Raw genomic sequence first — 13808 nt, forward strand, 5'->3', positions numbered from 1 at the left:
AGAGAGTAGTCAAATTCACAGAGACAGAAAGTCGAATGGTGGTTGTCAGGGGCAGGGGAGGGAGGAAATGGGGAGTTAGTGTTTAAAGGATACAGAATTTCAGTTTTGGAAGATGAAAAATAGTTCTGAAGATGGATGGTGGTGATGGTAGCACAACAATGTGAATATATTTAATACCACTGAGCTCTATACTTAAAAATGGTTAAAATGATAAATTTTATGTTATGTATAATTTACCACAATAAAAAAAACAAGAACAACAAAAAGTTGAGTGAGTGCTACTCTGTACCAGGCACTCGAGATACTGAAACAGCCAGAAGCCTCCCCTTGGAGGATCAGGGGTGACAGGTGCCACAAAGCAAAGCAGGAAAGGGGAGAGGCAGCTGCTCTGTGTAGGGAGGTCAGGGAAGCCTCTCTGACAAGAGGACACCAGAACAGAGGAAGTGACAGGCAGGAGAGGACCAGAGCGCAAAAAGTGCTATGGTGACCTCCTAGGGACTTGCTGAATGATGAAATATGGGGGTAAGAGCAAGGATGGGGTCAGGATGACTTGGGTGACCAGTCATGACACCAGGACCAACCCTTACAAGTTCTGTGTCAAGTGGTCATCTCCTTTCCCCTTCACGACAAGCCTGTGAGGTAGGAAAGACAAAAAGTTGGTGCAAGACCCACAGGTGGGAGGAGGGCCCCGGTGGTCTGACTCCAGAGCCCAGTTCTCCCCTTGGGGCTATCACAAGAGTTGGGAACGCTTCTCCAGGCCATCTCCCATCGAAGGGCTGAGCCTGCCTCCAAACACACAGCCCAGGGCCCCTCTCCCAGCCCCACTGCATAGGGCATCACATGCAGGCATGGCCCTGACCAGCCCCTGACCTGGGTTAGTGTCCCCACATGGAGATCCACCCATTCAGCAGATGGGGCACTTGAAGCCTGGGAGGTGTGAATTGGCAGATGAAGAGGTAGCCTCCCGGCAGGCTCCTCCCCTCTCCCTGACAGGAGCCACAGGCCTCACAGTTCTGGAGGGAAGGACAGCACAGTCAGCACTTTCCCCTGACTCTTTCAAAACCACTGACAAGAACTGAGGCTTGTGAGACAGCTCAGCCGGTGCAGTTCCCCCTTGCTGGCCCCTCGTGACTCTGCACAAAGCCCGTCTGTGCTTCGGCTCCAGCCCCTGGGGGAGGCGGGGGAGGGAGGGGGGTCTCCTGCAGGCCAATCCTCTCTCCTGAGCCACGGGTGGGTCCCCACTCTGCCCAGCCCAGGACTCGTGCTCCTGGCCCACAGGGCAGACCGTAGCCCTGACAGCAAGGCTGGGCTGTCCAAGGCTTTTGCTGGGTTCAGGCAGTACTTGTGGGAAGAGGGTCCCCTCCACTGTAAACTCTCTTCCTGCAAAGCTCCCTCTTCTATGCTCATCCCCCACCCCCAACCCCCATTCAGCATGGTTTATCACAGAGCAAAGGTGGCGTACATGATCACAACATGGAAAAAGAAAACATCCCCCAAAAATCCAGCCAACAGATAATCTCTATTTATTAAGCCCTTCATGTGCCAGGTCCCACGCTGGGCACTTTCCATTCATGGCATCATTTAATCCTCCCAAACACCTGGTGCCCATTTTATAGATGAGGAAATATCAGAAAGGTTCACAGGTGTGATGGAGGCCACCCAGACAGAGTGAGGGGTAAAGCAGGGCTTGAGAATGCTCAGCTCTTCTCTCTCTACCCAGCACTTGCCCACCTCTCAGGCCCTCACTCAGCCTCCCGGGGCAGCAGGCCTAAGGACAGCCCTCAGCCTGGCACTTCTGTCTTACCCGTCCCCACGCACTGACACTGCACACATTGTACCAGGCACCCGGGGCTAGCAGGAGGTGTCCCCAAGCCTGGCAGCTTACCCCAGCTACACTGCCAAAACTGGGGCTGCCGCCGGGAGATCACCTGCCTCCTGGCCAGGGCGTTAGTCAGGTGGGCTGCAGGCCAGCCACCCTGGTCTCCCTGCCCCACAGGGACTGGCTTAAGGCTGGCCAGACCACAGCCCTTTGCCCTTTATTTTATCCTCCATAAAGAGTGACAAGGATAGTGGTCTAATGGCTTTTGGCAGCACAAAAGAAAATTCTAAGAGCAACTAAATGATAATTCCCTCTAAACAGTCACCTGCTGTTCATCTGGCCCAAGATTTTCCCCTCCTGGTAACTCCAAGGTGGTTTAACTGTGCTCTCCTAACAAGTCCTAGCACAGGATCTCCTGACACAGGATCACCCAATAAAGGGCTCTTCATAAAGTTCAACCCTGAAGCAGAACACCACCCTCCCCCACCCCTGCCAACCTCAGAAAGAGCTGGAACTCGGTCTGAAAAGCCAATGGTGTTCATTTCAAAATGCACCCATGGGCCCCATGATTCAATCCATAAAACACCTATGGAGTTAAGACGCTGAGCTTAGACAATAAACATATTCTTCAAGTTCTTTTATTGAGTTCAAAGAGAGCTTTTGGAATCAAGAAATGTCTGTTCTTATAATTCTATCATCATTGTTACCACTATTTTTCACTGAGTACGTCCAAGGTACAGAGGGCAATGCTAAGCATTTCACGTGGAATATTTCGGTTAATCTTCATGTCACTATCCCCCTTCTACAGAGGAAGAAACTGAGTTTCAGAGAGTTTCCACAACCTGTCATCTAACATAAGGCACTCCAAAATATACTCAGTAAGATACTAAAGCTCAGGCTTTACTCTTTTTTTAAAACCGAGGAATGAATCAAGTTTATCACCTTTTCTTGAGTTACTTTCTCAGATTAACTCAAAAGTTTTCCATTAATTGTATATGATTTTTTAATTTTCCAAAATAGAAAAGATAAAAGAGATATGTTTATTTAACATTTAAAGGCCTCATTTTAAAATCTTTCCTATGAATGTCTGCCCACTGGTGGTCCTGCGTGTCTCCTACTTAGCTGACTCAAGGTCTAGTTATTTGCCAGTCCACTAGGAGCACCCATCAGTGTCTTCTCCCTAGAGTCAGGAGTCTGGGGGAGCTGGGCTGGGCTGGCTTGGGGAAGAGGTCTGGTTGTGGGTAGGAAGGCATGGTTGAAGGTTTGGAGACGGGCTCTGAGGGGTCTGTGACTTGAGGAAAGGGCATGAAACCAGATGTCCTAGAACCTGGGCTTGAGACCCAGTCGTGCCATTTGCTGGCACTGCCAGTGTTCCCATTTGTGAAATAGCTCATGCCCCGTGGGCCACATGGGGAGGACAGGAATTATGGGTCTACCAGGGCCTGGCACAAGGCTGCAGAGGGTGGCTGGGTTCTTCGTTCTGTTTCCTAATAAATTACAACTCATTTCCAAGTGCTGCTTCTCTTGGTCTTAAATCACACCTTCCTTAACACCCTCCTGCAAGAAGCAGCTAGATGATAAACGAATCTGGACTGAGGGGCAGGGGTACTAGACTTACCCTCGCCGCACAACAGCCAAGCTACCCTGGTCTGATTGAACCCAAATGCTTTTCTTCGTCCTCCCTCCTACTGACCCCTGATTTAGAGAGAGCAAGAAAAAGCCTTGGGCTCCTGCCTATTTGAGGAAGAAAGAGACAGGGTCAAAGGAAGAAGAAAGTGCAGCTGAACTGGGTAAGAAAGCTCGCTGAGCACCCCCTACCAGGGTCTCCCTGAGGGCTGTTGTCACTACGTAGGCCTGTTACCCACATCGCACCATTACAGCAACTTCTGGGTTGCTGTTTGAAATGCTGCACCCCATCACTTCCACCTGAGCTGCTGAACAAAGAGTCCTCACACCTCAGAGGATATGAGGTGTGGTGAGGGGCAAGGCAGGGTGGCCTCACTGACCTTCTCTCCCAGCGACAGGGGAGGCAGGACGAGCACGAGCCCAGGGACTCTCCCTGTCCTACACTTCAGACACCCCTTCCAGGAAGGTGACAAGAGTGAGATTCCTAAACTGTTGGGAAAATGACTCAGAGCTCTGATAATCTGAGGGTCATATTAGCAACTCGCCCCTCCCCATGCTTGAGACATGAAAGCACACAGCAATTCTCTGAGGAAGCCCAGTGAGGGGGGAGGGGTCCTGTACCCCCAACCCACCATCACACCCTGCCACTTTTCTCACTAAACCACTGATCTGATCAAACCACTGCCCTGCTCAAAAACCTTCAATGGCTCCCAGTGGGCTAATGAATGAAGGCAGGTCCCTGACACCTCCTCCCTGCCCTCAGCCCCGCTGTCTCCTACATACACCAACTGGACCCCAGGACTCCCATACCCAGACTAGGCCCACAGGGCCCAGGGTGGCCTGTGAAGTCTCCTCACTCTGCCCAGATATCCCCACCCTGCTAGCCACTCCCTCAGGAAGTCAGTCCTCACTCTTTTCTTGGCTTTCTGGAAAATCACCCCTCTGTTCTAATCAAGACCCTATCCTGAGCCTGACATGCTCTCTGCTGACCTTTGTGCCTCTTAAATCCCTGACGAGTGTCCCCTTCCCTGGGTCCTTCCTGGAGACACTGCCTGCAGCCATGTCAATCACATTGAGAGCAGCCAACAAGAATCTGGGTGTCACAACAACCCTATCAGGGAGGTAACATTATCCCCACGATACAAATGAGGATGGTGAGGCACAGAGAGGTTTTACCTTCTTGCCCAGGGATCACAACCTCACTCTCTGAGATGAGAGGCTGGGAAAGAACTTGCAGGGCAAGAAGATGGGAGGGAAGGATGGGGTAGGAGGCCCTCCCAGAATCCAGAAGACCCAGGCCTGGCTACTATTGTGTCCCTTGCCCACCCACCCAGTGAAGCAAAGCTACTGCCACTAGAACCCAGGGCGGGTTCTGGGCCCCAGTCCCCTCCAGGCCATCCCTCCCTCTACAGTACCCTTTTCTTCCACTAACTCTCCAAATGTACCCATCCCACCAAGTCCACCTCCCCCAGGAAGCTATTGTTCCGTCCGACCTTCCCTCCCTGGCACTTCTGGGCCCACCCATCACCCGTGTTTGTAGTCTCTCATGGAGCAGCATCCTCCCACATCAGCCCTTCCAACCAGGTGTTCTATTGGTCAGTTGGTCATTATTAGGATGTCTTCAAAAAAAAAATTGTCTATGGTCTAATCAGTTTAGAAAACACCAGTTTCTTTTCTACAGCACTTGTCAAAGCCTTTAATCCTCTTAAATGCATTCTGAATCTCCCATAGGATAGTGGAGTGGATTTTCCAGTTTCTACCCTTGTTTGTTCCCTGAACCCTTGAGGTTTCTCAGAACAGTCTTTGAGAAATGCCACCTCCTCCCACCCCCTCAGGACAGCCTGGCACAGCAGGGAGCACATGGGTAGGAATCAAGAGGGGGAGTGGGGGGGGGGTTATCCTTTTAGGAGTTATAAGTGACATTTTGAGAGCTTAGCCTGAAAGCCCCTCTTGGCACTGCCCAGGGCAACAGAACCTCTGCCTTTAGTGTCTGCCCTTCCCACCTTTCTTTGGGTGAGGTGACTGCCTACCCTCCTGCTAGGGTCTAGAGGGACCTCATCTGACCAGTGGTATCAGATACCACCCTTCAGGCTCTGCAAAGCCCAGAGAACAAGGGGTCTTGGGAGATCCCCAAATCAAGCTGGACAGCTCTTCTGGGCAAATTGCTCATTCGACTCCATCATCAGCACGCAAGTTTCAATAGTAAACCAAAATTAAAATGTATTAAGCTGCCATTCTGGGAAGATATAGTGCTCTACTCAACAAACCCTGCAACTCTCCACCCTGCTCCCCAGAGAGGGGACTGAATCCCTCAATTTACAGGAAACTGAGTCCTCAGAGCAGAGCACACACTTGCCTGTAGTGTCTCAGCCAGGGGCAGAGCAGAATGAAGCATCCAGGCCTCCCCACTTCCAGGTGCACTGGGGAGGCGGCCTGAGTGGGATAAGACCCCAACAGCAGCTCATGCAACCATCAGGGCAGCTACAAGGACTCACGCAGGCCAGGCAGGGGTCAGGGATGCTCGCTGGGGGTGAGAGCTCAACAGCTGGGGGAACTTTAGGGGCTTTCAGGGGAAGATGGCATGTCTAAGGCTGGCGTCAGCTGTTTCCCCAATCTCCTTGGCCCAACCCTGGCTGGAGGAAGAGTGCTCACCCCAGATTGGCTAACCACAGGGCCGGGCTTGGCTGTGGGGAAAGATAAGACACCCTACATGCCATCTCCGTGTCACCCTGCCCTGGGGCAGTCGCCTAAAACACTTTCTCATGGTTTTGGGAGCTCCTCAAAGTCAGGCACCCTAGAAATCAGGCCTTTCTCCCAGCCTGAGATCCAAGTCCCCAGAAGCACCTCACCCAGCCCCACCCCGCCAACAGAGTAGCCCCTGCATCCCATACCCTCCACATGCTCCCCTCTGCCCTGCCCCCATACAAGCAGTCTATATGCTTCCCCAACACAGTTCACAGGAGCCAGGACAGTCCCCTTTATCTGTTTCGGGTCTCACCTGATCTGTGCCCATCCCTGTACCTGCCTGGCCCAAAGTCCCCAGTCTCAACCCTCACTACACAAAGATAACCCATGGGCCAGCAGCATCATACCACCCAGGAGATTGTTAGAAAACACAGAGTCTCAGGCCCCACCCCAGACCTGCTGAATTGGAACCTGAATTTTAACAAGCTGTCCACATGTATGCTAGAGTTTGGGAAGTAATTTTATGGACCACTGCTCTAATCAACTCCTTGCACCTATGGCCTATAAGCTTCGATGGCTCCCCAGGGCCTAGTGAATCAAGTCTAGACTCAGTGGCTTGACAATCAATGCTCTGACTGACTTGTCCAGGGCTCCCCCTCCACCTCAGGAATGCCATCCCCTCCTGTGTCGGTCAAAGCTACCCAAGACTTCAGGGCGCTCTAAAAGCACCTCCTCCTCCAAGAAGCTGGTCTGAACTGCACCTCATTACATCACATCTGGCATAGCTCATTCTTATTTCCTGGTGAGTGGGGACCCTGTCCTGTGTTCCCAGTGGCCCCAAGCACCAGGGTGGGGCATAGAAGATGCCAGATGCCAACCACAGGTAACAAGGCCCAGTGTCCAGTTGTTGGAAAGTCCACCCTCAGCTCTAGCCTGCTGGACTCAGGCTCTGCCACAGCCTTCACCTCAACTCAGCAGACAAGGACTCAAGCAGTGGGGACAAGCCTCCTGCATACTCCAGAGAAGGAGTACTCCTCAGAAACATGGGCCTAGTGAGCTTCCAGCAGCAATGTGCTTTCTCTGGGCCTCAGTTTCCCAAAATGCAGAAGAGAATGCCACTGAGTCTGCCTCCCTCTTTTCCTGGGGGGCTGGGAGGATCTGAGATAGATGAGCAGATCCCCTAAACCCTGGGGTCAGAACTTGCAGCAAACAGACTCCAGCCCTGTGTGGTCAGCAAACCCTTTCTCAGCCTATTAGCCAGGCCCCTGGGAGGCCAAGTCACCTGCCCAGAGGTGTCCTCATGACCAAACAGGAAAGCCTCAAAGGACAAGGCTGTCTGTAGGAACTGGCTGGCCCAGTTCCTACAGACGGGCATCCCGTGGGGAGTCCTCGCTCTTTACCCTGGGTCTGCAAGAAGGTACTCAAGCATGTAACCTCAAGGAGTTCCTGGCTTCTACAACCTCTGGGGAGCAAAAAAAAAAAAGTCTCTCTAATCTCATTTTACAGACAGACAAAAAGGGGTAAGGACAGGGACAATACTGAAGTGGATTAAGCTCTTTTCAGTTCCCATTTCTCTGTTCCCCCAGCTCTGCTCCCACCTTCAGTCCAGCCCTACTCAGACCCCCATCCAGGTTTCCCAAGGCCAAGTCTGAAGCTCCACCTCACAACATCCTAGATGGAATACAAAACAGGCCAGTTTATCTGCAGAGTTCCTACCTCACCTCTCTGGGCTCTCCAGAGGCAGATGAAGAGGGCAATGTGGCAATGCTGAACCCAGAGAAGTGACACTCCAATGGTGGCATCTCAAGCAGGGAGCTGTTTTTGTACGAGAAGTAGTTGTCCTCCCTAGCTCCCGGAAATCACAGTGTGCGTGACACCCAACTACCTGGCCTGGGCCCAAAGCCCCTCCTGGAAGAAACAGAGAGACTCAGCTGCCCACTCTGAGTGAGGACCCCTTCTACCTTACAGGGTGTGACTTCTTTCCTACTTCCCCAGCCCCAAGGCCAGGCACCTCTGCGGGTCACGAAAAAACATTTGTTAAGAAGACTTCAGCTGGCGCATATCTGAGAGGCATGAAAGAAGTGACAGAGTAGAGTGTCTTAGAGCATTTATTCTGGAGCCAGGCTGCCTAGGTTCAAATCCTTGCTCTGTCACTACCGAGCTGTATGACTGTGCCTCAGTCTTCCAGTCTGTAAAATGGGAATAAGACCTACTTTACAGAGCTGTTAAGAGGATTCAAGGAGGATTCCCTGGTGGTGCAGTGGTTAAGAATCCGCCTGCCAATTCAGGGGACACGGGTTCAAGCCCTGGTCCAGGAAGATCCCACATGCCGCGGAGCAACTAAGCCTGTGTGCCATAACTACTGAGCCTGTGCTCTAGAGCCCACGAGCCACAACTACTGAGCCCATGTGCCACAACTAATGAAGCCCATGCACCTAGAGCCCGTGCTCCGCAACAAGAGAAGCCACCACAATGAAGAGTAGCCCCCGCTCGCTGCAACTAGAAAAAGCCCATGTGCAGCAACAAAGACCCAATGCAGCCAAAAATAAAAAGATAAATAAATTTATTAAAAAGAAAAGAGGATCAAAGGAGCTAATATTTGCAAAGTCTTTAGAACACTGCCTGGCATGCAGTGAGTATACCAGGGCCCTGGCCTAGCCTCTTGGCCTCTGCCTGATTTCTCCCACCTAGGATACCCTCATTTCTTCCATCTATCCTAGCTCAAAGCCTTTCCTAGGCATGCCAGCCCAGCCCTGATCTGAACCCCTATCCCCTAGTTCCAGCGCTCACCTCCCAATGTTACCTTGGTCCATCACCAGTCCCCCTGTCCAGGGCCAAGCTTCCCTCTCCCAGATCTGAGGTCCCTCAGTTCTTAGCCCTCCATTCTGAGAGCACTAGCCAAACAGCTCAATTCTCAGTTGGCTCCTCTGTGCAAAAAGGGGAGCTGTGGGTGGAAAGACAAGGGTCTACAGAGACCCCCAACTCCAGCTTCTTCCTCCCCTTCAACTCCCTGCCCTGAGGGCTAGGCACCCAGCAGCCACCCAAGAGACTGGGTAAAGTAAAGCCCTGGCTGCCCAGGCCATCCCCATCTCACGAGTTAGAAATCACACACAAGCACACAGGCACACACCCCTCTGTTGACCCAGGCTGGATTTCCACCAAAGAGAGCAAAGGAAATCATTTCTCCCCAACCCACAGCAACCCACATCAACTCCACACACCCCCAGACCCACCCAATCTCCCACTAGGCATACAGGCCTGCCTTTGAGCCTTCCCTTTTTCCCACTGACCCCCTCAGATTCTTGCAGTGATTTGCACAACTGCTTTCATGGAAAGAAAATAAAAATCCTTAGGATCACCTGAGGTTTACAAGGGGCTCCTGCACTGCCCTGACCTTTCCACCTGGCTCAATATTTCCTGAGTATCAGCTACATGCCAGGTACTGTGCTAAATGCTCTAGATTCAGCAGTGGGCCATTCAGTCAAGGTTCCAGCCCTTAGAAAGCCAGAAAAAGTAAACAGACAACTGCAACAAATGGTTATGAACTGTGATAAGCACAATGAAGAAAGTAAACCAGGTGCTACGATGAATTACAGGGAATGATGGGCTTCTACCAAGACTGGGAAGGCATATTTAAGCTGAGACCTGAAAAATAAGAAGGAGCATAGCCAGCCCAGTAGAAAACCTTGGAAGAACATTCCAGGCAGAGAAAACAACACAGGCAAAGGACACAGGGCAGGAAAAAGCTTAGGTGTTCAAGGGGCAGAAGTGATTCAGGTGTGACTGTCAGGAAGATGAAAAGGGGACAGTGTTAGGATAAGGCTGGGGGAGGTCAGCAGTGACCAGACCTTGGAAGATCTGAAAGGTCAGGGAAAAGATTTGAAATTTCATTCCAAGTACAACAGGGAGCTATTGAGGTCTTAGAGCAATGAGACTAAATATTTTTCTAAATTGTTCTTGCTGCTCTGTTAAAATGGATTTGAGGAGGCAATTGCAGACTTAGGGAAAGCAGGCAAAAGCTACTACAATATTCAGGAAAGATATAAAAGGTGGCTTGGCCTGGGGCAGTAGCCTAGGGCAGCAGCAGTGGAGTCAGAGCATGAAGAATAGGCCTGAGATAGATTTGGCAAAAGGAACCAAAAGCACTTGCTGTAGCACTAGATGTGGAGAGGGAGGAAAAGGGAGGAGATGATACTACCCGGTTTCCTTTCTTTAATGGTGGGTGGGTTACAGGCCCTTTACTGAGATGGGAAGGCCTGCGGAGAGTCATGCTTGGGGAGCACAGTCAGGGTTCTGTTTCATCCATATTAACTTTTTCATACCTATGACACCTTAAGTCATCAGATGGGTGGCTGGATAGAGAGGTTGGGACTGGAGATAAAATTTGCTACTTAAAATCATGAGAATGAAAATGATATACACTTAAGACCTGTGTTTGTAAATAAATGTTTGATTTTAAGAATTATAAGAAAAAATGAGAGCTTGAGGGGTATGTAAATAGAAGGGACTCAGGGGAGAGGAGGGGGCTGAGAACAGAGCCCAGGGATCCTCCAACATTCAGAGTGAGTGAAGGAGTTGTCCTTAAAGACAAGTAAGGAAGGGCTTTGGTGGGGGGAAAGGGGGGTTGGTAAGGAAGAAAACCAGGAGAAGCCAAGAAAGGATATGGGAGAGAATGATCAAGACCAAGGGAGGTCAAGGAAGACCTACTTGTGGGGGAGTGTAAATCAAGGGAGACCTTTACTTGGTAGTTTCAGTGAATCGGTGGGACCAAAGCCAGGTCAAGTGAGCTGAAGAACCCAGGGACCACAGGTACAGACAGCTCTCTGGAGAAGTTTTGCTGTGAAGGGAAGTGGAGAAGTGTCTTTAGCTAGGGGAGAATGAGGGATGAAGGCAAAAAAGGGGGCCATAAAATGGAGGGGAGCAGTGGCAAAGCATGTTCTTACACTGTTGTGAATGATCCAGGGGGAAAGTAGCCACTTTTAATACTGGAGAGAGGGGAAGTAACTTGAAGAATGGGGGACAGGGAGCAGACCATCTTGGAACCCTAGTTAGGCATTAGCCTGTGGCAGGAGCCCAGCTAACAAGAGGAAAGGGGAGGGGGGCAAAGAAGCAAAACGCAGACGTGGGGCCTTCGCTACACACACTTTCAGATGCACACCTACCCATTCCAGTGACCCCCCTAGACACTTGCCGTTTTGCTGCCTGCTCCAAACACGGACAAGTTACCCACCCCCTCCGCGGATTGGCACGGGATGTGCCACCACAGGCAGACTGTTCAACCAACCTGTGGGCACATTTCACCACAGGTGCCAGCCACGGCGCTTCTCTTATCAGGCCATACACCCCTTCCTGGTGCAAGCTCCGAGGGGGACCCCAGGCCCCTCACCGGCTCTACCGGAGCCCCAGCCCCCACCCCTGGGCAGTGGCTTCTCTGAGTCCCTCTCCCAAATTAAGCATTCGACACTCCCTACCCCATTCCGAGCCTGGCTCTCGCCTAGCCCAGCGCAGCCCATTAGCCCCTAGTTGGCTCTTCGGAGAGAGCTGCTCCCCACATTGTCCAGGGGATACCCCGAGGAGACCACCTGGACGCCCTTTGGGAGGGCGGCCCAGCCCCTCCCCGTGTCCCAGCCGTTGCCCCGGCGCCTTCTCTTCCCTCCCCAGTGCCCATGCTCTGGGCGGCCCAAGCCGTCGCGGGGCGTCCGCGCCCGGCTTTGTCTGCGCCCACGGAGCGCGCCCGCCGGGCGCCGCCGGTGCTCCCCAGCTGCACGCAGCCCTAGGGTCCTGCCTGCCTTCCACCCTCCCACAGCCCCCCGCCTCGGGACCACCGCCACCCTGCCTGACCGCCGCCTCCCACGACGCGAGCGAAGGGGCGCGGCGCCCACAGCCCTCGCCGGCCTCCGGGAATGCCGGGCACCCTGGCCCTCCCGCCAGAGCGCCGCTCCGGCTGCCGGAGCCCCGGGCCGGCCGAGCCCTCGGGGCCGCGGCGGGCCCCTCACCCTCCCGCGGCGGACGCAGCCCCAGCCTGCGCTCGAGCGGGGCCGGCGACCGGGGATCGGGGAGCCGGGAGCAGGCGCGCGTGGTACCTTTCCCTGCTGAGCCGGGGAAGTGAGTTTGCGACGAGCGGCTCTCCACCTCGGCCTCCTCCGCCTCCCCTTCTCTTCAGCCGCCTGGCTTCCTTCTCCAGCCGCCGCCGGGACCGTAGGGGCCCGAGCCAGCCGCTGCGGCCTGTGTGGGGCCCCGCTCCGCCTAGCGTCCCCGGCCCACCCCTCCCAATCTGTTCAGGCCCGGCCCCCTCTCCGCCTCGGGGCGGGGACGCGCCGAGCTCCTCCCCCGACCCGCCCGCCGTGGGTGGGGAGGCTGGAGGCTGCGTTGGCAGAGAACCTCAGGGACCCACCTTGCGGAGGGACCCGGGCCCAGCGCTCCCCACCTGGGTTCCACGGCCCCCTCCTCAAGCTGGGCGCAGAACGTCCCCACCTGTCCCCAAAAGAAAAGCAGGCAGCCCAGCCTTGCGCGCCCTGTGCTTGGGCGTAACGTGGAGCCGAAGCTGCCTGCCAGGTGACGAGCAGAGCAAGGATGCAGGCCTCAGTTTACCCGCAGAACTCGAAACCCTCCTGTTGAAAGGAATGGGCGCCTCTCTCTCCTCCCGGAGCTGCCTTCACTCCGGCAGACCCTCCACTGGATCTCAGTTGTGGTCAGAGGGCTCGTCCCCAAGGGGCCACCTCCAACCTCATTTTCTCTGCAACACTACCGCCGCACCCAGCAACCACCACCCCCTCCCATACCTCCTCGCATTAATCTCGAACCTTCAACTGCAAGGGGAAAGGGGGCATTCAAATCGCTGGAGCCTGTCCCTTCACAGCCACGACATTGAGCAGAGGTGGCCTCTGTTAGAAATATCTTTCACTGGTACCTACTGCCTCGTCCTGAATTTAATAAAACCCGAAGCAACTGTAAGTATGAGGGTCATTTTTTTCCTTAAAAAAAAATCAAAGATTTGGAGGTTATTTGTTTATTCTTTTTCTATTTGAGATTCTGCTCCCCAGTAGTCTTTCATTGTTCTACTTTAAGAGGGGGTAGGGGGCAGTGGTCTCTGACAATTTCATTCTGTTTAACCTGTGAGCATCTCCAGGGCCTCCTGGGGCTGATAGAGATCCAGTCCAACGGGGCAAGCCTTCTGTGGAAGCTGGGTCCCTGCCTGAACTGTCTTTCAGGCTGAGGAGGGTGCCCCACCTAACCTGGACCCCACAGGGAACCCACCGGGCCCCAGTGCAGAGCATAGGTCCACATGGGTCCAGAGGCCAGGAAGACAGAGGTGTTCCTGCAGAAATGGAGTATGATGCTCCCCTGAAAGAAGGACACTCTTGAGTACAGACTGCAGGCCAGGGACAAGGTGAATTTCAGGTGAGGTTTCTTCTTAGCGCAAAGTCCTTGTCATTGCCCAAGCTATTCCCTCCACCTAGAAGCCTTTCTCCCTGCTCCTAACAAACCCCTGTGTCCCCTTGGAGTTAAATGTCAGGTTAAATGTCACACCCTCCTTTGTGAATCCTTCCCTGTCACCAAGGAGAGCAGAATATTTATAAGTGGCCTCTCAGGATTAGCTTTCTTGGGTTTGGATTCTGCCTCCACGTGGCCTTGGGGAAGTTAATCTGTGTATCAGTTTTCTCATCTGTAAAATGGT

The 13808-nt window shown here is 53.2% G+C and overlaps 1 protein-coding gene across 4 annotated transcripts in view; it reads right to left on the bottom strand.

The window, feature by feature from the left end:
- Positions 1 to 12384, bottom strand: part of SMOX (spermine oxidase) — a 38812-nt gene extending 26428 nt beyond the window's left edge. For all 4 annotated transcript variants that reach the window (XR_009558886.1, XM_060284169.1, XM_030847572.2 and 1 more), the window contains exon 1: positions 12214 to 12384. The gene's annotated coding sequence lies outside the window, so the exon portion shown is untranslated. The remainder of the gene's footprint in view (positions 1 to 12213) is intronic.
- Positions 12385 to 13808: the final 1424 nt, after the last annotated feature.

Source organism: Globicephala melas, chromosome 15 (genome assembly GCF_963455315.2).
Source record: "Globicephala melas chromosome 15, mGloMel1.2, whole genome shotgun sequence".
In the NCBI taxonomy this organism is placed as follows: Eukaryota; Metazoa; Chordata; class Mammalia; order Artiodactyla; family Delphinidae; genus Globicephala; species Globicephala melas.